Source organism: Heterocephalus glaber, unplaced genomic scaffold (assembly GCF_053883595.1).
Source record: "Heterocephalus glaber isolate CG9 unplaced genomic scaffold, H.glaber_assembly_v1.0 deba00001497, whole genome shotgun sequence".
In the NCBI taxonomy this organism is placed as follows: domain Eukaryota; kingdom Metazoa; phylum Chordata; class Mammalia; order Rodentia; family Bathyergidae; genus Heterocephalus; species Heterocephalus glaber.
In genome coordinates, this window is record NW_028258320.1 from 29,398,953 (window position 1) to 29,401,960 (window position 3,008).

The 3,008-nt window shown below is 37.9% G+C and overlaps 1 pseudogene; it reads right to left on the minus strand.

The window, feature by feature from the left end:
• Positions 1–561: 561 nt before the first annotated feature.
• LOC101724719 (zinc finger protein 354A-like) lies at positions 562–2,285 on the minus strand (annotated as a pseudogene).
• Between the last annotated feature and the right edge of the window lie 723 nt (positions 2,286–3,008).

A 3,008-nucleotide genomic window follows, 5' to 3' on the forward strand; every position in this document is an offset into this window, starting at 1 on the left:
AGGAAACAAAGAGTAGGATGGTAAATATAAATATGACCATATCAATAATCATAGTGACATGAACTATATATATCAATGAAGTCAGATTTGATTTAGAATCTGCTTTAAGAGATATACATCAAATACCCATATACAAAGTGGTTAAAATAAAAGGATAGAATGCTATATTAACAATAGTCAATGCAGAGTTGTAGTGCTAGGTTTATATCAGACAAAAATAAATTTTAAAGAAAATATTAACAGAAGTAAAGAAGCAATTTCTTTTTTTTTCTAGTGTACACTTTTATTGAGGAAAAACAAACATCTCTATTTTACAAATGCCCAAAGTCAATGTCTCCAGTTATGAATTCATCTCAAGTTACTTAAAAAAAATGTCCAACAGGTGTGAACAATTTCCTATCTGATACACAGTTAAGATTTTATCCATGGGATTTAATATTTGATGGAAACTAAATGATTACAGGAATTTTTTTTTTTGGCCTGCCATGACACTATATAACTTTCAAGTGTAATTTGATGAGGAGCTTTGCTTTTAGACTTTTACACATGCAACTCTACTTTCTAGGGGTCCTCTTCCATATGAATTTTATAATGATTAGTAAGGGATGATCTGTGGTTGAAAAGTTTCCCACATGTGTTACACTCATAGGGCTTCTCTCCTGTATGAATTCTCTGATGTGCAATATGTGAGGAGCTTTGTTTAAAAGTTTTCCCACATGTATTACATTTAAAGGGTTTCTCTTCTGTGTGAATCTGGTGTTTAATAAGGGCTGAACTTTGGCCAAATGACATCCCACATTCCTCACACTGATAAGGTTTCTCTCCAGTATGAATTCTTTGATGATTATTAAGTGATGAGTTACACCTGAATGTTTTCCCGCACTCATTACACTTATAGGGTCATTCTCCAATATGCATTCTTTGATGTTGAATGAGAGCTGAACTTTGTCTGAAGGCTTTCCCACATACTTTACATTTACATAGTTTCTCTCCAGTATGAATTCTCGCATGAATAATAAAGGTTGAATGGGAACGTAAGGCTTTGCCACATTCATTACAATTATAAAATTTCTCTCCAGTATGAATTATTTGATGCCTATTGAGTCGTGAGATAGAAGTGACGCCTTTTCCACATTCAGTACACCTGTAGGGCTTTTCTCCAGTGTGAATTCATTCATGTTGAATGAGTGAGGCACTTTGACTGAAGGCTCTCCCACATTCACTACATTTGAAAGGCTTCTCTCCAGTATGAATTCTCTGATGACAATGAAGAGATGAGCTGGACTTAAAGGTGTTACCATACTCATTACATAAATTAGACTTTTTTCTGGAATAAATTATTTGACCAGGAAGGGCTGTGTTGCAACTAGATGCCTTCCTACCTGGATTATATTTACAAGGGTTTTCTCCAGCATGGATTTTCTGATGTATGAAAAGGCCAGACCTTTGGCTGAAGGCTTTGGCACATTCCTTACACCTATAGGATTTCTCTACAGTGTGGGTTCTTAAATGTTTATAAAGGGATGTACTGAGAGTGAAGGCTTTCCCATACTCTTTATATATGTAGAGCTTCTCTCCAGATGAATTATTTGATGTTGAATAAGAGCTGAACTTTGGCTAAAGGCCTTTGAACATAACTTACATTTAAATAATTTCTCTCCACTATGGTTTTTCTCATACTTTTGAAGGGACAAAGTGCTAATGAATGTTTTGTCACACATATTACATTGATAGCATTTCTCTGCTGTGATTTTCAGTTGAGTATGTAAATTTGAATTCTGTTTGAAAATGTTTCCTTGCTTTTCACATTTTGGTGGTGTTTTCTCTCTGGGAACAAGTGACTTTGAGCTGAACTTTTGGCTGGATTCAGAAATTTTATGGCTTCTTTCTACAGTCACGATTTTTTTGTGGGTGATTGAAACTATCTGAAAACTTTCCTTTTTATCTGGCTTCTTGAATTTGTCTTCATATATGCAAAGTTTTTCTGATTCCAAGTCCCAGGGTCCATTCCTTTTGAAGTTTTTCATTATCAGGTCCTGAAACGAAGTCTTGTGTTTGAGTTGACTTTGTGGTTTTATAACTGCTCTTCCAACCCAGGGAAGCCAGGTTCCTGTAGTTCTCCAGCATCACGTCCCAGTAGAAGCTTCTCTGCAGAGCATCCAGCTTCTTCCTCTCCTCCCGAGTAAAGAGCACAGCCACATCCTCGAAAGTCACTGCCACCTGAGCCCTTGTTTCCTTCTGCTTATTAGCCATGTCCTCTTTCTGGGCTCTTCCCCCTGGATGGCTGTGGTCTCCAGAAGGTAGATCTCCCAGCTCAGTCCAGGCCGAGCCTCGCCCGGATGCGCTCTGTAGGGGGAGGAGCCAGCCTTCCTGCCAGCAGCAGCATGGCGTCGGGTCCGCCGGACCGGCGACCTCCGCCTGGGAGCCGCGCTCCCTGAGGCCCAGGCTCCAAGGCCCTCTGAGGCTGAGGGGAGGGGAATAATTTCTTTTTTAAAAATTACTTTTATTGGTACATTTTAGGCATACAATATAATGACATTCATCACTGGAAATTTGTACATTTATATAATCTCTCTTGGTTCTTATTTTTTCCCCATTCTCCTTCCTCCCTTCATCCCCTCCATTCCTCCCTATTTCCAAAGACTTTGTTTCCATTTTTTCATTTTCTCATATTAATTCCATTCCCTTCTTTTCTTTCCCCTGCCCCTCCCACTTCCCCTTCCCCTTTGCCCCTTTTCTTCCTATTTCACATTATCTATTATACCTCTTAGTCCTTATTTACACTTTCAGTTTCTCACACTAGAGAAACTATTTGATATTTACATATGTATGTAAGAAGTAATTTCTTAGTGAGAAAGAGGTCAGTTCATCAAGAGGATGTACTATAACTAAATGCTTATGCATATAATAATAGAGTTTTCAAACACATGAGACAAAAATAGGTAAACTTTTAAGGAGAAGTAGATAAAGTCACAATTAGTGTTGGAGATTTCAGTGCCATTATAGGT